Source organism: Octopus sinensis, linkage group LG3 (genome assembly GCF_006345805.1).
Source record: "Octopus sinensis linkage group LG3, ASM634580v1, whole genome shotgun sequence".
Taxonomy (NCBI): Eukaryota; Metazoa; Mollusca; class Cephalopoda; order Octopoda; family Octopodidae; genus Octopus; species Octopus sinensis.
Window position 1 is genome coordinate 159,834,910 of NC_042999.1, and position 22,976 is coordinate 159,857,885.

General features: G+C 36.3%; 1 protein-coding gene and 1 long non-coding RNA gene across 22 annotated transcripts in view; both read right to left on the reverse strand.

Annotated features, from left to right (window-relative positions):
• LOC115209071 (rho guanine nucleotide exchange factor 7) overlaps nucleotides 1-22,976 on the reverse strand; it is a 339,379-nt gene that overhangs the window by 84,245 nt on the left and 232,158 nt on the right. The window lies entirely within an intron of this gene.
• LOC118762644 lies at nucleotides 1,339-22,753 on the reverse strand. The gene is made up of 3 exons (XR_004998409.1): nucleotides 22,743-22,753; nucleotides 8,642-8,722; nucleotides 1,339-1,348 (listed from the first exon to the last, which is right to left on the reverse strand). It is a non-coding gene; the product is annotated as an uncharacterized LOC118762644 (long non-coding RNA).

Here is a 22,976-nt window from a genome sequence, read left to right on the forward strand (position 1 = left end):
GTCAAATTACCTGAGACTAAACACTGTAAGTAAGGTTAAAATAACAGTCTTATGGTTTCCAATAAGAATCTAATTACAAATTGTTTGAGTTATACACATGTGTATGTATGTGAGTGGACATATAATTACAGATATACACACACACAAAGGAGCAAAAATATTGATTTAAGTTGTAACATTTATACCAATGCAGAGCTATAGGAAACTGAGGAGACAGCATTTTCAATGTTTTCACTTTTTCTTGTCTATGTGTGTGCACATGTGTTTGAGTGCCTCAGCGAGTGTAATCTTGATAAATTGCCTAACCTGATGCACATGATCTAACAAGAGATAGCAAAAATAAACCAAAAACAAATCCAACGATTACGTCTCTGTACTTGCTTTAACAACCTCCCTTAATCTAAGAGAATAATTCTCTATAAATGGCCAACTGTTCTGAAAGATTAATCATAAAACCATGTAATGAAGACAGAAGCATTGTCTCCCTAAATTACTATAAATTCATAAGAATATCTATAAAAGAGTATTACTGTGGGGAGGAGGAAAATCTGATAGAACACAACTACAGGCTTCAAAATGAATGCTATGTTATGTTGCTAAACTCTGGATTAAAAACTAACCCAGGATCAACATAGCCACTCATACTTTTAGCACTGATGAAATTAGTACAAATTTTAGAGATCAGTATAACAATTTGGGTGCTATATGTAATGTCACCTGATTTAACAGCACTAGCTGAATTCAGATGCCTTTAGCAGAGTCCCTACTTTGTTGCAAGCTTTCAGGCTAACATAACTTCCTTCCTTCTTTCCTTCTTTCTTCACACCAATCTCAAATATAATGAGAAAGGTTTTGAGCACGGCCCTTCTTCCTTTAAGTAAGTCATTAAGGGGATGACATCCCTCCTCTGAAAAACTGACCTTGTTTCTTAACCCTTTATCAATATAACCGGCCATATCCGGCCAAAAATATTCAGCCTGTTCTATGTTCAAACTGGCCAGATCAGGTCTCTCACACCAACCCTACAATATCATCTTAAAAATTAGCAGCTATCTCATCAAAATCTCATAGCTACAAGATAATGCATGATTAGTTCAAAACAATTTGGATGACAAAGCATTAATTTTGGCAGAATAATGCAAACACTAAAGGGTTAAAGAAATCAACAGTGCTACATAGTTGATCCATGTTGAGCCAAGTGGGAGGTTAGGGACAAGGAATAAAGTTATCATGATGCTATGAATCTGCTAATTTGAAGGTGGATAACAGGTAATATTCAATATCTTCCTGATATGAAAAGCAGACTTAAACAAATTGAGAAACAGTATTTACTGACCATGAGTATAAGCTGATATCAGTATACAGAACTGAATGCTGCTACCAATGTATAAACAAAAGCAACATCTGGGTCATTTTACTTTTTTACATAAAGAAGGAAGAAGCAGTGTCAAAAAGTTTGTTCTGATACTAATGAATCAATTATATTTATGAATTTCTACTCAAAAAGAACCCATAATTTTTCTGCCTTACACAGACATCGCAATTATTAATTCTTTACACTAATCGTCTAAGTCAGACTTTAAGAATTTATGTATGAGGTTAGTAAAAAATTGTTTACAAATAAAAACAAAATACACGAATACTAATTAAAACTGTAAGATAAAATAATGGTAAAGAGTTCCATGAAATTTTTTCTTCTCTTATTTAACTTTCTACCATTAATAATTCAACATGAAATTGTGAAAACACATTCAACAGATAGCTTAAATTTTATTGTACATTGGCTTATATTCTTACACACAGTAACTTAATATTTACTGTGTTTACAGATTAGGTTTAATATTAGAATTAAAATGCTACTAGAAAGCAAATGTCAGTCATATCATATATGGTTCTCTGAACATAGAGGAAGCCCTAACCATTTCTAATAGCAGAAAAGAAAATAAATTACAACATATAAAAGGCATTTGGCTTCTGAATCATGAGTGTGCATACATATACACAGAGAGAGAGAGAGAGAGAGAGAGAGAGAGAGAGAGAGAGAGGAATACCTAAACTTATGTTAGTAATTGGTTGCAAGACATGCAATTAACTCAAAAACGATGAAACATGAAAAAACACTTTTAAAAATTAATTTGCTTATATTTATTTTGATAAATGGTTTGTACATATTTTCCCACATTCTATTTGATCTTCTACTTTAGTATCGGTATTAAGGTGTTTTATTTTTAATTTGTATGCTGAAACCAATAAATTGACTAATTAGCTTTTTTCTTCATTAATTTTTAAAAGGAAAAAATGTAACTCAAAATGATTGTAAGTCGAGGTATGCCTCTGTATATGCATGCACACACACACACACGCATAATTGAAATGGAATTTGAACGGGATGAAAAGTGGTGGTGTCACTATATCAAATGAGAAGGAATAGAAATGCTATCTCTAAAAAATAATGCAAGGTGAGTGAATCATACGAATGGAAGTTAAATGTAATTAATATAAACGAAAAAAAAATATATTCTGCATATGAATTAGGAATGAAGGAAATACATGCAGGATTAATGAAAGAATATATTCAAGGAAGGTTTATAAAATCTTAAGTTCCAAAATGACATTTCCGCACAGTGAAGAATTTTACGATTGACTTTATCAAATAAAGCACTAGGTGAGTCAGATAAATTCCAGAAAACACATTATGGCCTGTGTCAACAAATAAAAAAAACATAAGATGCTCATAACAGATTCCTACTACTCTTCTGTACACAGTACAGGTTACTAACTTATTCATTTCTCTTTGTGACCATTTTATATTTTGTAAAGACACCGAAGTTGTTTCTTTAACTAAACACCATCGTTTCTGCGTCATAATTACTGTGACAATACATTCTATCACACACAACAACTATAACTAAACAAAATAAGATTCAGTAGCTACAACACAATTTCAAAATGAAAGTTTAAATTAAATAATTGATTAGAGATTAAATAGATTACAATTCTGTACTGAAAAGTCTCCAAGTTCACCTTAGCATTTTTTTCTAGTATCATAGTGAAATAATTACTAAAATACGAAATATAACAAGAGTATAACTCACTTTAGAATTATGTAGTGCCCATAACAACTAATAGAATAATCAATGTATGTCACTTATGGAATGAATAACCAAAGTAAGCCATGTGTTTTAATATCTTTCCCCCCAATCACCTGTTCATTAGAATAACAAAAAAATTTGCATTGTTTTAGCTTATAACTGGGTTTGCGCTTGGGGAAGTGTAATGAAAAGTCTTAGATTAGAAGCTGAAAAGTATCTTAAACTGTTATAACTTGTGCAATTTATTTTTCAACAATCAAACATATTCAAAGAAATTAGAATATTTAATTTGGTCTTATGCAAACAGTGCCCTTACAGTAAAACGAAAAAAAATAAAAATAAAAACACTCACACACAGAAGCACATAATAAAAGGTAATATATGAATATTAAAGGCAGCGAGCTGGCAGAAAAGTTAGCACACCGGGCGAAATACGTAGCCGTATTTCGTCTGCCTTTACGTTCTGAGTTCAAATTCCGCCGAGGTCGACTTTGCCTTTCATTCTTTCGGGGTCGATAAATTAAGTACCAGTTACGCACTGGGGTCAATATAATCGACTTAATCGGTTTGTCTGTCCTTGTTTGTCTTCTCTGTGTTTAGCCCCTTGTGGGTAGTAAAGAAACAGGTAATATATAAATATGTGCATGTGTGTGTGAGAGTAAGAGCAAGACAGTGAAACAGTGTAGGGCTGTTTACAGTATCCAACCAGACAGCCAACGGACCCACTCAATACTGTAGATAACAGCAAGACCCCTACCCAAACCCTACATAATAGAAGGGAAAATAATCAAGCTTGCCATAGACCATAAATATCCTGAGCTGAAATTATGGTTTTGAAAAGGAAAATGGAAAATGAAGGAAAATAAAAAATGAACTTCATAGTAACTTCTGAAATGGATGCAGCACAACAGAAAGATGTCAGTCAACTACAGGTGTGCTCATCAATCTACTTTACCCTAACGAGATTGTGCTGATTAATCAATTGGCAATCACTGTCATCATCATCATTGTTGTATTAATGTCCACATTTCCATGCTTGCATGTGTCAGACAGAGTTTACAGGGGGAAAATTTTCTATGGCCAGATGCCCTTCCTGTTGCCAACCCCCACCTGTTTCGAAGTCTGATTAATCAATTGGCAATCACTGTCGTCATCATCATTGTTGTTGTTTTAATGTCCACATTTCCATGCTTGCATGTGTCAGACAGGGTTTACAGGGGGCAAATTTTCTAAGGCCAGATGCCCTTCCTGTTGTTGCCAACCCCCACCTGTTTCGAAGTAAGATGATATTTTCGAACGGGCCAAACATGTTTTCATAAAATATTGGAAATGAATGATACTGCTTTTATGACAATGACACTGATTAACAATTGTCATGCAATGTCAAGATAAGGAGACACAAACATACATGCACACACATCATCATCATCATTGTTCGACCGGGGTCGAGACAATGGAATTTACCATGCTACGCCAGACTTCACGGTCCATCATGGCATTACGGAGGTCCTGTTGCCGGATGCATGTATCCCTGGAGATTACATCAGGGTAGGAGAGTGTGCGCCCTCTGGTATCGCGAGTAGATGGCTTCCAGAGGAGAAGAGTAGAAATTGCCTCGTTTTCAGCTCAACAACAATGTCCAGCAAACTGGACTCTCCTACCTTTCACAAGAGATGACTCAGGTGGTAGTTTCCTATATATTTGCATTTTGGTTGGATGGCGCTTCCACGAGAGATTTTGAGCTCTCATAAGGAGGCGAGTGTAGGTTCCATCCAACTGCCTCTCAAGCATCTTTGATAACGTCCAGGTTTCTGAGCCATATAGTAGAATTGGTTCGACTGTGGTTTTGAAGATTTCAAGTTTGAAGTCTCTACTTAGATTTGATGACCAGATCTTATGCATGTCATTACACACACATACACACACAATGGGTTGCTTTTAGTATCCATCCACTAGGTCCATTCACAAGGCTTTGGTCAACCAGAGGTAACAGTAGAAGATGCCATATAGTGAAATGAACCTGAAATCATGTGGTTGGCTATTAAATGAGTGTTAAATTAGAAGTACAATACTAAATGATACTAAATTAACATTTTCCAACAGTTCTAAAGAAAGTAAATCAGAAAGTAGCCCTTATACTCATAGTGGCAGCTTAGTGAGTACTCAGAAGAACAAAGATACATCTGAACTAACAAAGGAACTTTGACATAATTGTTTTGCTACAAAAAAAGAAATAAAAGCAGCTAAATTTCTATAGGCCAAACACCCGCCACTGGAGGATGTACTTCTAGGCAGATTTCTATGTGAGAAAATAGTCATTTAAACAGAACTGTTTAGGGACTCAATAAGAAAAAAAAAACAATCATTAATAATTTCTTTTGTTCCAAGAAATCTCTGATACCAACAGTCATATTTACTTTGCTATAGGTCAGATAATACATTGAGTGAATGTATATTATTGTGTGACTGCCTACACACTTGACTCCGTAAAAGGTGAGTTATTTTGGAGTCGTAAATCACAAAGGCAATTTTTCAGCTAAATAACTTTGGCTTTGAAGATAGATTTTACTATACTTATAAAAGTTATACTAAATCTCAATTGTTATGATTTCAAAATATCAAATGTCTTATGCCTAAATGTATATATTGTATCCAAGAGAATTTGAACTAGGAATCTTTACTTCTAAACTGATAACAATTGTTAATGAGTGCCATTGTCATATCCTGGAGGATAAGAACATTATTATCCTTAGAGTACAAATAAAAGTGTTGTTGTTTGAATTTAATGTATTGCTATGTAGACAGCCAAAAATAAGACAGATGTCAGAGATGAAACAGATCATTGAATAAATAGCTAGTGAGAAACTTTCAATGAGAGACAGCAGAGGCTCTTCCTGGGGTTACATGGTAGTAATGTTGAGCAGCCATACTGGTGATAAACATTACTTCTTGATAAATAAATACTCTAAATTTTAAAAGATTGGGTTAAATGTAAGAAAAAAAAATTTAATGAACAACTACTTATCTCAAACATTTAGACATAATCACATAAATGACATCAAGAAAATATACTTCTTCATGTCATCACCCCCCACTCCCAATGTCTCAACCATAATAATAGGCTGTCACAAATTTTGAGTAAATAACTGTTTCTACTTAAATTTAATTTAAATCAAAGAATGCAAAAATATCAATTTCTAAAAGGATTCTTTTAAAGAAACCTAGCAAAACATTTCTTTCATAGCACAAACTATTATACTGGAATGTTCAACATACCTATTTCTACCCACAAGGGGCTAAACACAGAGAGGACAAACAAGGACAGACAAATGGATTAAGTCGATTATATCGACCCCAGTGCATAACTGGTACTTATTTAATCGACCCCGAAAGGATGAAAGGCAAAGTCGACCTCGGCGAAATTCGAACTCAGAACGTAGTGGCAGACGAAATACGGCTAAGCATTTCACCCGGCGTTCTAACGTTTCTGCCACATCGCCGCCTTCAACATACCTATGATCAAAGACATTCCAACCTTGACCGTACCTTGCTTTTCAATATTTTGGAAAACATCCAATATGTTCTCTCTATTGTGAAACAGAAGAGTGTAATCTGATAGAGATTTTGCTATCATATCTAGCAGGTAGAGTGATCACAGAGACTTCTTTTGTTAGTTCATGAAGAAAAATTTAATGATATATGTATTCATGCAGATACATTAGATCTAGGTTCATAACTATCAATATATGGGTTATAAAATATAAGGCACAAATTCCCATACTTGAACAATATGATGAAATTACTAAAATATGACTAAGTTTGAACATATACAAGTTTGTGATGCTATGCCATAAGCAATACAGAAAATATTGAGATCTTAAATCAATAATAAATATTAAAATGCAGGTAAAACCAATGTTATAAATAAAATATGGAAACAAAAAGATTAAAATCAGTAGCTAATATTTCTCAATCCTTTGTTATTTTACTTGTGAAACAATACCCTAACTAAAAACCATACTTTTATCTTGAAGCTCACAAATAAGAAACTCAAAAGATAGTTCTTCATATGAACAAGGTCAACTTACGACAGAGAAAACTAAGATAAAATGTGAAAATTAAAAGAAGTTTCAAAACAAAAAAAAAAACTGTTTCATGCATACATACATATATCATCATTTAATGTCTGTCTTCCATGCTGGCATGGGTTGAACAGGTTGACAGGGAGTTGCCCGCTGAAGAGCTGCTCAGGTTTCATGTCTGTTTTGACACTGTTTCTACGGCTGGATGCCCTTCCTAATGCTAACCACTCCGAGAGTGTAGTGGGTGCTTTTTACATGCCACCGGCACGGGGGGCCAGTCAGGCGATACTGGCAACGACCTCGCTCGAATCTTTTTACACATGCCACCAGCACAGGTGCCTGTAAGGCGATGCTGGTAACGATCACGCTCGAACGGTGCCCTTTACGTGCCACCGGCCCAGAAGCCAGTAAGCCGCTCTTTGCAAAGGTGCATTATGTAGAGTGGAATGCTTTACAAGATTCCATATGAATACTCTGTGTAGGTGTGTCATCACCGTCATCACCAATTAAGGTCCCATTTTCCATGTTGGCATGGTTTCTACGGCTGGATGCCCTTCCTCACGCCAACCATTTTACAGAGTGTACTGGATGCTTTTACGCAGCACTGGCACAGATGCATTTACAAGACACTGATTCAGGGGCTCTTTACCTGGCACCAGTTCCCATGAGCCTACAAGATCAGGAATGCTCAGCTGGAGAGGGACGCAGGGGACAAGCCTGTATTCAAGGGCAACTACACTTTCACTTAGCTTGACATCCCTTTTCATGCACAGCAAACCCCCAGGAGTTTCAGTCCCTTGTCATCTCCTCTGTGAGTCCCAACATCTGTAGATCCTTTCTCACCACTTCGTCCCACAAGTTCCTTCTACAATTAGAGATCAGCACCTCTTGATGCAATTGTCTTCACTCATACACATTTCTTGGCTATATGAGTGCAGTCTTCTCTCTTGCATGCTACATTTGATGCCTCGTATACCCAGTTTTTCTCTCTGTCATGTGTGTGTGTGTATGTACTCATACACAAGACTTCACAAGCTGTGAAAAAATATATATATATATAATCACACATTCACACCTTATGTATGTGTGAAGTCTTATGTACGTGTACACTCACTCACATACACCCATAATATATATGTATATGAGAAAATATTTTTTTAATAGATCAAAATCTAACAGTTTATTGTAATGCCACACTAACTCATAAAAACATAAGTTAAGTCAAAAGTCTTTCCAGATTTTCACTGATGATTTTTGGCAACTTGTACCTTTAGGTTATATCATTTTGATACAACTAGTTATCTAATTGTTATTAAATCTTTTATGCTTTATTTTCATATATAATGTAAACATTCTTTATTCTTTATTTTACAGTTTTATTAATGGGTGGTGTAAAAAAAATGCAATTAGAGCCATTTTAACACAACCTGTAGGAAAAAAGACTGAGCGCAAGGGCAGAAACAAGACAAATGAATGATGTGGAAGGCCCAGGAACTGTCAAGGAAGGAGTGGCACAAAACTGGTTCAGACATTTGAAGGAAGGTGAGGCTTTGCTTCAAGTGGTTGAACAGCAACAAAGCACAAGCTCTTATACATTTTCACAAAGCGGAATGACAGTCAAGGAAACCTGTTGTAGAAGATGAAGTCTTGTTTCAAATGGTTAAACAACTGCCAAGCACAAGCTCTCATACATTTTTGGCAGACCTTGCTCCTTCACAAAGCACCATCAAATGACTCGGTCCTTATGAACAGACACTATCAACAAGTTCCTCATGAACTGACCAATGGCTAGTCTCAGCAACATGTGAACATTTGCAACAACTGCCAGCAAATCTTTGAGATGCCCATTTTTTGGAGTTAAATTGTAACTGGGGATGAAAGTTTGATCTATTTTCGTAATCCTAATAAGAGAAATCAATGGCTTCATTCTAGCTAGGCTTCAGAACCTGACATCAAACAAGTGTTGTTTGAACAGAAGATTATGTTGTGTGTTTGGTGGAATTTTTTGAGATAATGCGCTTTGAGCTTGTTCCAGATGATTAAGTTTCAATGCTAACCTTTGCGCTCAACAACTGCAGCAAGTACATGATGCTTTCAAAGCCTGCTGCCAAGCACTGGTCAATCAAAGACTTGCACTCCTACAGAATGACATTGCCCCAGCAAACACAAACTTAAAGAACGTGAAGGGCTGGAAGTACTGCTCACCCTGCCTACAGTCCAGACCTGATTCCATCAGATTACCACCTTTTCCAAGCCAGGGTTCATTTCCTGCATGGATACAGGTTCAATAATGTGGATGAAATTGTAAATGGGTGCAAGGGGGCTTTTTGCATCTATACCAGCTAAATGGTTGCTATCATTGAATTTCTGGCTCAATGATGGCAACAGACAATAGAATATTATGGTATATATTTACATACACAATTTGTTTGGACTATTAATTAAAATTTGAAATATGAAAAAAAACTTTTGACTCAGCCTGGTACTTTCTAAATCAATGATGATAGAAACATAGCCACATGTCACTTAAAAAAAAAAAGAAAAGAAATCAAGCAGCTTCACATCAACTTACTAAATTTAGTTACCAAAACATAACTATTATTTTTTTTTCCCTCAGTCCCTCAAAATTTATAAGTAAACTTCCAGGAGATTTGTTTTACATATTTTTTTTTATTTTTTACTTGTTTCAGTCATTTGACTGCGGCCATGCTGGAGCACCGCCTTTAGTCGAGCAAATCGACCCCGGGACTTATTCCTTTGTAAGCCCAGTACTTATTCTATCGGTCTCTTTTGCCGAACCGCTAAGTGACGGGGACGTAAACACACCAGCATTGGTTGTCAAGCAATGCTAGGGGAACAAACACAGACACACAAACACACACATACATATATATATATATATATATATATATATATATATATATACACACACATATACGACAGGCTTCTTTCAGTTACCGTCTACCAAATCCACTCACAAGGCATTGGTCGGCCCGAGGCTATAGTAGAAGACACTTGCCCAAGGTGCCACGCAGTGGGACTGAACCCGGAACCATGTGGTTGGTTAGCAAGCTACTTACCACACAGCCACTCCTGCGCCTATATGTATTTGAAAAATTTCAAAACACTATGATGGAACATTTCCACCTTTTGGATAATCTATATATGTCTACAGATTTCTATGTACATTTGCTGCAATTAATTCTACCCCACATCTGAGAGCATGACCTAGTGTATATATAAACATTACAAAGCATTCATGAACATACATTCAAACACATGTACTAACATTCTTAAGTTTATTCGGTGTTTAACAAATTTCATATCTAATCAAAATCTAGGCAGGGAAATATATAAAATAAAGACACAAAAAATGAATTAAAACTGAACAAATATCTGATATTGTACTGACATTTGCTTTAGAACAACTAAACCAAATAAATTTTCTTTGGAATAGCTAACCCCAATAAATAAACTTACTGATTTGCAAATATTTTCTAAGGATTAGCTTAAAAAAATTGGAAATACCTTTCAGATTACACTATGAATAGCTCTGTATGATATAAAAGGCTACAACATAATTCATAGATTAACAACTTTTAAACAACAATTTATGAAATACATTCTAACTACAGAAAATATTCAAAAATAAAAAAACAACAAAAGTTTGAAATAAATTGGCTAACAAAAAACAAGATGTGATAATCTCTTGTGGACTAAATAACAAATGAGCAATTAGGCATGCTATCTTGATGATGCTAGGGTGCAAATTGTGTGACTGAACATAAAAACAAAACTCACAACAAGAGATACAACAATAAGTACAGTGGCAACTACATTAATAACAACCATGCAGACACTAGGCAGGAAACTAAAATGAAGCAAGGACAAACAGCAAAACTTATGACTGAACTGAGATACAGGACTGATGCAGAAATCTTCAAGGCAATAAACTAAACAGCAATTGAATATATATAAAAGTGAGGTTGTGTGCTGTCTGTCTCCTACGATTTAGATTCCTAACTACTCCCACATTTTGCGGTGCAGTTTAACCAAAACCGGGTATCTTATAGTCGTGATTCATATCGAGCCCTTCTGGGTATAGGCGCGTCTACGATGAGTCTACGATTTAAAAATTTACCATCAATTTTTCCCATTTTTAATGCATTTTTGGCATATATAAGGGAAGTAACTCTCTAAAAATTTATTATTAAATCTCAACGTAAAAAGCTACAGTAACACCCCCCCCTTTGTGGTTAGCCATATTGAGATGGCTATTATACTTTACATCTCTAAAAATGCTTATATAGTTATTTCCCTTACAAACCCGAGCAACGCCGGGCGATACTGCTAGTTGAATATAAATATAAACTCTATCTTCTATTAAAGTAACGGTTGTGGTGATTACAGTGTAAACTAAATGAAGTAATTAAAACATTTCGGGTTTTTTTTTGGTTTTTTTTTTGGTTTTTTTTCATATTTTAGTCATGGGAGGATGAGCAGCATCCGCAACCTTATTCAATATCTCCAAAAACAGTGAAAGAAAATGCCTAGACTGGGATGTCTAGCCCAATGCTTGAAACAGGGTGAATTCTGCTAAGGCACCATTGGCCAGGGAGTGGAGTTAAACCAGATGACTATGCAAAAAACAAGAGTGATTCTTCCAGGGGATCTGGACACAATTTCATTCTACCAAAGACTGTGTTCTACCAGAAGCCACGGTGGATGAGATTTGTCCAAAGTGCTACACCATGGGATTAAACTCAAAATCATGTAGCTGTGTACTAAAAATTTTAACAGCACAACCATGCCTGTGCCCTGCATGTATGTATATATAGATAAGATGTGTCCGTGGCACATAAAAAAAAAACACCATCCGAGCGTGGCCATTCGCCAGCCTCGTCTGGCACCTGTGTCGGTGGCACATAAAAAACACCATCCGAGTGTGGCCGTTCGCCAGCCTCGTCTGGCACCTGTGTCGGTGGCACATAAAAAACACCATCCGAGCGTGGCCGTTCGCCAGCCTCGTCTGGCACCTGTGTCGGTGGCACATAAAAAACACCATCCGAGCGTGGCCGTTCGCCAGCCTCGTCTGGCACCTGTGTCGGTGGCGCATAAAAAGCACCCACTACACTCACGGAGTGGTTGGCATTAGGAAGGGCATCCAGCTGTAGAAACACTACCAGATCTGACTGGCCTGGTGCAGCCTTCGGGCTTCCCAGACCCCAGTTGAACCGTCCAACCCATGCTAGCATGGAAAGCAGACGTTAAACGATGATGATGATGCACTGAAAAATATATGTACACAATAAGGGGTAAGTAGAACTAAAGGATTTTGAAGCTGCCCACATACTGAATTCTAGCTGGAAGAGGTGGAAAATATTAATAAGAAAGAATTAAATACCTTCATACTTTAAAGTCAAATTTGAGGCACAACCAGTGCCACAGAACAAGCCTTCCATATGAGCCATGGCAGACTCTATATGATCATTGGACCCGGCAGAAATAGCATCCAAATCTTCCTCTAAAACACACACTACTAATTTAAAAAGGAAGGACACAATAGTCCAAACTAGCATGATCTGAAATGTCTTTTATAACAGATCTGCTTAGTTGGGGCTGAAGTGGGACTAAACAACAACAGTAGCCTTCATTGCAACTTCCACAACTACATACATATTTATAAATATACATGTATGCATGTGTTTATTATATATATATATAGGCGCAGGAGTGGCTGTGTGGTAAGTAGCTTGCTTACCAACCACATGGTTCCGGGTTCAGTCCCACTGCATGGCATCTTGGGCAAGTGTCTTCTGCTATAGCCCCGGGCCGACCAAAGCCTTGTGAGTGGATTTGGTAGACAGAAACTGAAAGAAGCCTGTCATATATATATATATATATATATATATATATATGTGTGTGTGTGTTTGTCCCCCTAGCATTACTTGACAACCGATGCTGGTGTGTTTACGTCCCCGTCACTTAGCGGTTTGGCAAAAGTGACCGATAGAATAAGTACTGGGCTTACAAATAATAAGTCCTGGGGTCGATTTGCTCGACTAAAGGTGGTGCTCCAGCATGGCCGCAGTCAAATGACTGAAACAAGTAAAAGAGTATATATGCAAGAGCAAGTGTGTTTGAAAAGGTTTAACGAAAGCACTTACTAGAAGAAAAAAGTTTTCCCAAAAATGGTTAGTAACATCCTCACAAAAGATTTCATAAAATTATTTTTACATTTCAAAACTTTATCAAGTAATCCTCAAAGACATTCAAATATATATATAAATATACACACATATGTGTGCATGCATATATATATATATATACACACACACACACACACGCGCGCGCACACATAGAGAGAGAGCACAATGACCAAATAGGTTATATTAATATTTGATGGTTATCTCCAAGTGATTTAGCAAATGTGAGTTGCAAATGTATAATGCCTAATATAGAATAGAATTTCCTTGAGCAAAGTACTTACGTCAACTTGCCTGAGTTTATCTAATTTTAAAGTATGTACTAACTGATCAGAGTAAACTAATTTGCAATATACTAGCTTCTAAATTATGACTGAGAGTCATATGCACTCTTTACTGTCACAGACACGTGTGACAATTACAGACTCAAGTGTCTTTCCAGTGGCCAAAAGAGTAAGATAGCAAACTATTAACTTGATGTTTTCTGACAGTATTTTCCCAAAAGAATACTATCACTACCACACCATCATTATCATCATCAACATTTTACAATAAACAGATTAACTGCAAACAAGTTGTAAGCCAAATTCACACTACACATGTGTGTTCTTTTTTCATCATCATCATCGTTTAACGCCTGCTTTCCATGCTAGCATGGGTTGGACAATTTCAATCATACCTGCAAATTTGAGAAGGAAGAATCTTGCACTTACACAGTCCAGAAATTTTGTTATGAATTTTTCTGGACTTGAAGGTAAAGGATTCATGAAAATGTTGTTGATTTAATATGAATAAGTCAATGCAACAGAATGGTTTGGCAGACTCATTAGAATATCAGATAGGATGCTTTGCAATATTTGTTTTAATCCTCAGCATATTGCTAATCCCACAGTGAAGTCAACACATTGTTTTCCATCCTTTATTGTGGCAATAAAGAAAATACCAATCCAGAACAATGTGAATTAGTGGAATTGTTAAAGAGTTAGATGAGATGCAGGCAGTTTCAGTCTTTTGAACACAAACTCTGCTTCTACCACAAGGAACAGTGATACGATTGTCAAAAAAGATGATAGTATGACCAAAGAGACAAGAAAACCTGTAATTAGACAACTCCAGCAGGTTGGCAACCCAAGAAGGGTATTGCTAAATAAAATCTTCACATCAGTTAAGAATCAACCAGGAATAGGATTAATGGAAAGTGTCTTCATGGACGGATGCAGTCTGAAAATTTGGGGAGAAGCAAAAGAGGAAAATGTCTATAGGAATACACAGGATTATAATCCACAATGTTTAAGTTTCAAGGGGGTATTATAATTACTGATAAGACTGGAAGCAAAATCATAAAACTAATATAACGAGAAAAGTTGTAAAATTCCACATTTTCTTTTCTTTTCTTTAATATATGGTACTGTGTAAATGGGTAAGTTTAGCAGTAAATTTAAGTTAATTGACTGGGTATCCATTTTTAAAGTAGCTTAAGAGTGACTCTTAGAGTAGAGTTAAATATAACATGATAAAAATTTTTATAATAGCTCTTCATAATATTTTTACAGCACTTGATTGTGTTATTACCAATATGGAAGGTGTCAATATCACATAATCATTACCATAAGAAGATACAGTGTCTCTGAATAAACAATAGATTAATATTTTCTCTTCGCAAAACAGATTTTCAATAAATGTTTTATGCCAATTTCTTGATACGTGACTAGTATATCAATTTTCTTTATCGTTTATCTTTTTTTTTTTACATAACGTACATAAACAAGACCTCCATTATTTCTTTCACTAATTCGCACATGCAAGAATTTTATTTTAGCATTTTCACTTTAACCTTAATGTCATTTTGAAAGAACAGAAAGAAAATGGACTCGAGACCAGTAAAGTTGAAACTACTGATATAATTGGGGCAGGGTGAAGTATGGAAAAAAATGGTAACCGATATAATTTGCTTTTGCAATATGGTTTCAAATTATTACTACAAAACTGAGAATATGTGTGTACATATGTACACACACATATCTATATATGTATATATAAACAGGAAGCGACATATGTATACATATATACAAATATGAACACATGAATGTAAATACGCACATGTATGCTGATACTGAAATTAAACATTAAAATGCACGAATAAAAATATACATCAAGTAATCTACATATATATATATATATATATGTACATATATACATATATATATGTGCAGGTGGCACGTAAAAAGTACCCACTACACTCTTGAGTGGTTGGCGTTAGGAAGGACATCAAGCTGTAGAAACTCTTTCAGATCAAGACTGGATCATGGTGCAGCCATCTGGGCAGCCCTCAGTCAAAACCGTCCAACCTATGCTAGCATGGAGAACGGACGTTAAACGATGATGATGATGATACATACATACATACATATATCCATAGATACATATATATATATATATACATACAAATACATACATACATACATATATACATAGATATATATATATATAGATATATATACATACATATGAATACATACGTATGTATAGATACACAGATATATACACATACATATAAATACATACATATATATAAATACACAGATATATACATACGTATACATATATACTTATATATACATACATACTTATATATATACATATATACTTATATATATACATATATACATACATATGTATACATATATACTTATATATATATGTAAATACATATATATACATTTTTACTTATATACACATATATGTATATATATGTGTCTGTGTGTGTGTATATATATATATATATATATATATATATATATACACACACACACACACAAATGGGACAAGAACACAAACAGTTAGTTGAAACAAAAAAGGGGCAACAAAATACCCAGACAGATGATACAAAGAAAACAAGGACGGATCATTCGGAGATTTCTTTCCTCAGTCGAGTTCCAGAATTTCAGCTGGTTATACTCGAGATTGCTCCAATCTGGCCAGCCCCAAGGAAAAAATAAGCTAAGAGCATTATATTCCTTTGAAAAAAAGCAGTGAATGTATATGAAAACAAGGACGGGGAATAAAACAGAAATGTTACACAAATACAAATAACAGGACATAACAACAGGTGTCTTTCGACTAATGACAAATTAAATTAAGCTGGCATGTGTGGAAGTAAAGCCTTACAGCAGGGACATACGATTTATCAAGCACAGGAAGGAATATAGATGTTGCACAGACAGTAGTCCAACCAAGAAAGAAAGGTTTGGCCTGGCAGAACACTGGTCACGTGGAGACAGAAGAGAGAGAGGTAGAGGCATACATGTGCGTGTATGTCTATCGGGTTATGTGTGCATTTTGTTTCGTGTATGCACGTGTGCTTGAGTATGTGTGTGTATGTGGTTGTGTGTACATTTATGTGTGTGGTGTGTGTGTGTATAAAGGTATGTGTGTCTGTGTGCATGGGGTTGTATGGGATAGGTATCTGTGCATTCCTGTGTGTGTATGTGTGTACGTTTGTGCATGTGTGTGCACATGGGTGTATGTGGTTGTGTGTGTATGCATGTGTGTATGTGTCTGGAAGTATGTGTGTGTGTATATGTGCATGTAAGTGTGGTGTATGTGTGATAGGGATCATTGGACTCTTAAATGAATTGTTAGAAAGGATCACAAAAGTACAGCTCCCAAAATTACTGCAGACCACCTCAAGAACCAACTTTCCACAAAAACAGCCTGAAGCTGCACAAAGCTGGATTACATGGGAAGGGCTGCAATCAAAAAACCACTACTTTCAAAAACAAACATTGCAAAGCATTTAGAGTGGAGTAAAAACCTACAGATTTGGTCCCAAGAGCAATGGAAGAATGCTATTTTCTCGGGCGAGTCATCCTTTACCCTATTTCTGACCACCAGCCAAGTATACATGTGGAGACAGCCAAAAGAAGCATTTGATCTAGACAGCCTTCTTCCAACTGTTAAACATTGGAGGAGCATCTGTGATTCAGAGCAACTGTCGACCTCCCAAACAAATGAAAACCTCCCGAAAATTTGTGAATGTGGAATCTTCTTCTTCTCCTTCTTCCTTACCAAGAATTCACAACGCCCTCGAACCCACAAGAGTAAACAAGAGAGACAGAGACAGGCAGAAATAAGGAAAATGCCTCTTGTATTTGAATACTATGCAAATATTCTTTTAAAAAACTTTTCTTTTAATTTTACCAAAAATTTAATTGTTTTCCATACTTACAGCTTAAAAAGTCTCAATAACTAAAACCGGTACTGAGATATTTTTATAAAATTATTTTAGTATTTTCTACCTTGACTTTTTTTCCATATATACCGTGTGTTCCTTTTCAACCTTCTACACACATATATATATATATATATATATATATATATATATATATATATATATATACACACACACACACACACACACATACATACATATGAGGAGAGGAGGAGACCCCCTTCGGTCATAAATGACCATGGGATTGCACTAGAAAGTTACCTTATATATCATCATCATCATCGTTTAGCGTCCGTTTTCCATGTTAGCATGGGTTGGACGGTTCTACTGGGGTCTGTAAAGCCAGAAGGCTTCATCAGGCCCAGTCAAAATCTGGCAGTGTTTCTACAGCTGGATGCCCTTCCTAACGCCAACCACTCCGTGAGTGTAGTGGGTGCTTTTTACGTGCCACCCGCACAGGTGCCAGACAGAGCTGGCAAACGGCCACGAACGGATGGTGCTTTTTATGTGCCACCGGCACGAGGGCCAGGTGAGGCTGGCAACGGACACGAACGGATGGTGCTTTTTACGTGCCATCGGCACGAGGCCAGTCGGGGCGGTGCTGGCAACAGTAACACATCTGCAATTTCCATTGATCGATTTCGATTCTGATCCTCACTTGCCTCAACAGGTCTTCACAAGTAGAGTTTTGTGTCCCAAGAAGGGAAGGTATGCATACATAGGCTGGCTCCATCCCATGTAGAAGGCCATGGGTTATGGACTCACTTGTCCTGCCGGGTCTTCTCGCCTATATATATATATAATATATATATATATACTAAGCAATTAAGGGTTAAGCAACGAATTGCCTCACCACACACCGAATTTAGAAATAGCAGTCAAAGAGTTATAGCTATTCTTTCTACAAAAAGGGAGATTTCCCTTTTAGTAGAAAGAATAGCTATAACTCTTGACTGCTATTTCTAAATTCGGTGTGTGTGGTGAGGAAATTCGTTGCTAAACCCTTAATTGCTTAGTATTACTTAAATTTTCCTTGAATGAGGCTTTTACATGCCGAAATCTACTTGGTGTAATTAATGATTATTCCAAATTAATTAATTTCACCCTATATTGTTACTGATATATATATATATATATATATATATATATATGATGATGATATATAGATAGATAGATATACATATATACATACACATACCCATACATATATTCATACATACACACACACACACACACACTAAATATGCATTGAAAGAATTTGCTTTCTGATGTTTGAATTCTGAATTTTAGCTTATCCTCCAAAATGGTGAGTAGATACACAGTGGGCATGGAGTATTAATGAGAGAAGTGGCTCTATGCCAGGTGATGAGAGGTTAAAGTATGACAGAGGGACAGGAACAGGTGCCAGTGCTATAGAAAAGCTACAAGACTATCCCAGCTGGAAAGAGGGGAAAAGACATGGCGATGAGGTGTCAGGACATACCCTCAAAGTACAAACAGGTGAGTACAAGAGAGAATAGGGGCAGAGGACCAGAAGGGCTAGGGGTAGATATATTCATGTAAGTGTGAAAGGTAAGTGGTTGAGGGTTAGAGATAGGGATAGAAGTGAATGAAGTGAAAGGTGAACACAAGTGCAGTTTGTGGAGGAAAGTGAAGAAAATATAAGGGGGGGGTCAGAGTGATTGAGGGGTTAGGGAATAGTACGAAAGGGCAGGGTGGAGGACAACAGAATGATAAAACTGTAAATAGATGGAAAAATAAGGAAATGACATGAAGTGTGGTGAGAGGTGAGAAGGATGCAGAGACAGGATCAGAGAAAATTAGCAGCAGAAATAGCAAGCGAAGAACAAAGGTGGTGCGGAGACTGATGGCAGATATGAGAGGATGTTTGAGGAAACACACACATACATTCATATTCATTAGCATATACTCTCTCTCTTTTACTCTTTTACTTGTTTCAGTCATTTGACTGCGGCCATGCTGAAGCACCGCCTTTAGTCGAGCAAATCAACCCCGAGACTTATTCTTTGTAAACCCAGTACTTATTCTATTGGTCTCTTTTTGCCGAACCGCTAAGTAACGGGGACGTAAACGCACCAGCATCGGTTGTCAAGCGATGTTGGGAGGACAAACACAGACACACAAACACACACATACATATACATATATATATATATATACATATATACGACACGCTTCTTTCAGTTTCCGTCTACCAAATCCACTCACAAGGCATTGGTCGGCCCTGGGCTATAGCAGAAGACACTTGCCCAAGATGCCACGCAGTGGGACTGAACCCGGAACCATGTGGTTGGTTAGCAAGCTACTCACCACACAGCCACTCATATATATATATATATATATATATAATATATATATATATATTATATATATATATATATATAATTATATGTGTGTGTGTGTATGTGTGTAGTACATAAATGTACACACCACATTCTGTGTACATTTATGAACATACATATACAAATACATATAAAACAATAAAGAAATAATGCAGAGAACTTGTTACAATTCAAAGAGAGAATTAATAATTAATTAACTCTTTATATATTTTATGTGAATCATAGAGAAAAATAAGAACAAATAATTAAAAACCAATGGTTGCCATAAGTTTATCTAAATGATATATTCAACACACACGCATATTTTCATAAAGCCACATCTCTCTCTCTATATATATATATATATTACTCTTTTACTTGTTTCAGTCATGTGACTGTGGCAATGCTGGAGCACCGCCTTTAGTCGATCAAATCGACCCCAGGACTTATTCTCTGTAAGCCTAGTACTTATTTTATCGGTCTCTTTTTGCCGAACCGCTAGGTTACGGGGACGTAAACACACCAGCATCGGTTGTCAAGCGATGTTGTGGGGACAAACACAGACACACAAACACGCACATACACATATATATATATAAACATATATACGACGGGCTTCTTTCAGTTTCCGTTTACCAAATCCACTCACAAGGCTTTGGTCGGCCTGAGGCTATAGTAGAAGACACTTACCCAAGGTGCCACGCAGTGAGACTGAACCTGGAACCATGTGGTTCGTAAACAAGCTACTTACCACACAGCCACACCTGCGCCTATATATATATATATATACTGAGATAGATTGTGTAGAAATGTCTGGCATAACTAAGGAAATCCTGCCAGACAAGGAGGGTGGTTTTTCATTGGATACTGTGGAGCAATAAGCAAAACCTATCAAAGGGTAGCTAAACACAGCAGAGTCGATAGTCATCCAACAACCAGAATGTGAGAGACTCCTAGCCTATGCTCAGACACCTCTCTAGGAGAAGGAAATCTCAAATGTATCACCTGCAATTTCATTTGCTTCTATAATGTAGACCAGTGCTTTTCAAACTTTTTGCTGGAGTGGAACCCCAAGGAAACATTCCACTGGCTCGAGGAACCTCTGTGCAATAATTTAATAGCCTTATGCACACATATCTGCACAGGATAATTAAAAATTACTGCCGATTTTAGCAGTTTTATAACTTCTTGCGGAACCCCTGGACTGTACTGGTGGAACCCTGGTTGAAAACCACTGATATAGACAGTTCTTCTTCTTAGGCAAATGCATACATTGTTTAGAGAGTGAAATTGGCCTGGTACAAGGCCTTCTGTCTCTTTAAAAAGCTTCAGGCACAGGCATTGTATGATTTTTTTTCAACATCTCTGTCATGTTGCTTAATTTGCCTGGTCGTAATTGAGAGAGTAAAACATTCACGGAAAAGTTTCATGATGGAATGAAGGCATGAGTCTGCAAGTGGTAACTCTGTGAAGACCTCCTGAAAGTACCAAGCAAGACCAAAAAATCATATCCATGTTGCTTTAGGAGAACAAGAAATTAACAGCATTGATTGAAATCGAGTTTCATCCATTGTATGCATACATGTGTGTGTGTGTGTGTGTGTGTATATTTATGTACATATGTGAATGTGTTGTAAATTAACTTTAATACACACACATATACGTGTCACTTAGCGGTTCGGCAAAAGAGACCGATACAATAAGTCCTGGGCTTACAAAAGAATAAATCCCGGGGTCGAGTTGCTCGACTAAAGGCGGTGCTCCAGCATGACCACAGTCAAATGACTGAAACGAGTAAAAGAGTATATATACAAATCTATACATGCAAATATACATGCACAAAATATATATATTGGAAATTCTTCTCTTGATAGTGACGAAAGCAAATGCAACATTTGAAAATCTGTATCTTCAGCTGGTGTCACAGTGTCACAAGCATTTGCTCTTTGGCCTGTACACTTCATCTGAATGGAATAGTAAGAACTGAATTAGCCTTTGCCTGAAGAAGGGTTCCAACTGTAGCCTCTTGTCAACTACAACCACCCTTGAATTGGTCTCACCTGCCATAATCATTTCCAGTTGTTTCAGTTAAAGGAAGCAACTGCTACATGTGTCTAATTATATGTGTTTAACTCTTTCGTTACCAACCCAGCTGAAACTGGCTCTGGCTCTTTAGTATAAAGTGTTGATTTAAAATCTTCCACCAAATCTTAGTCACAATTTATGTTCCTAACACTAGCTGAATGATAACTCAGTTATTTTACTAAATTCTTTGTTATATTTAAAATTATTGGAAGAAACACAGAGCATCTCAAAATAAATACAGTAACAAAAGGGTTAAACAAAGGACAAAAATCATTCAAATCAGCTACTGTAACTAAATTTCACACTGACAACAATTGAAGAATGTTTCTGACTGGTCAACATAAAAACTTCGAGGCAATTACATATATAAATGAATAAAACAGAATTCTAAAAGGAAGAGTATAATCACAAACTATTTCAGGATCAGTTATCAACAAACAACCTCTTTAGCACTACAAATGACATTTTAGTTTTATTTGCAAGTTTTCTCATGGTTAGGAACTAAGAGGTTAATGCAAAATAGATAAACAGCAAGTTAACACAGTTCTGATTCGAATTCAGAACCCCTAAATTACTAAGTTGTGTTGCATAAAATACATAATCAACAAAGTTTAAACTCTGGCATCTTCACCATTTTTAGGAATCCAAGTCCTGTATTATGAACTGGAAGAACTTATTTCTCAGTGGAGTTTACATACACACACACACAAGGGTACAAATCTTCAACCTCTAAATTTCAGAGACAATCGTACAGATTAGATTCTCTGACAAGCTATTCATCCATGGGAGAAATTGAGGCAATTACAGTGGTATTTAGAGTTAGTGAAAAAAGGTAATATTAAATTCTAAAGAATCTACAGCTCATTTTCAATAGTTCAACTTTTGTAGTGAATGTGTTTTGCCATTTTCTTTGCCTCTTTTCATTTGGTTACTCAGCA